Genomic DNA, 369 nt, shown 5'->3' with positions numbered 1-369 from the left:
AGAATTTCAGAATTAAAGCCTTAATGGCTAAGTTCTTACTGTGCACCAAGCTCTCTGCCAGTGACTACATATCCAAGAAAGAGTTAAACTCCAGGCCAGTGAGAGAGACATGGAAATAAATAAGTTACAACCTACAAAGTGTTCATATAAAGAAATGGTTCAGGGGCACCTGGGTGGCTCAGACGTTAAGCGTCTACCTTCGGCTCAGGGCGTGATCCCAGGGTCCTGAGATCGAGCCCAGCTTCAGGCTCCCTGCTCTCGGGAAGCCTGCTTCTCCCTCTCCCACTCCCCCTGCTTGTGTTCCCTCTCTCGCTGTCACTCTCTCTCTCTCTCTCTCTCTCTGTCAAATAAATAAATAAATAAATAAAT

The sequence above is a fragment of the Ursus maritimus genome, unplaced genomic scaffold (genome assembly GCF_017311325.1).
Source record: "Ursus maritimus isolate PB19 unplaced genomic scaffold, ASM1731132v1 scaffold_48, whole genome shotgun sequence".
NCBI lineage: Eukaryota > Metazoa > Chordata > Mammalia > Carnivora > Ursidae > Ursus > Ursus maritimus.
The sequence above is the reverse complement of the archived record's forward strand: the minus strand, read 5'-3'. Positions refer to the sequence as shown.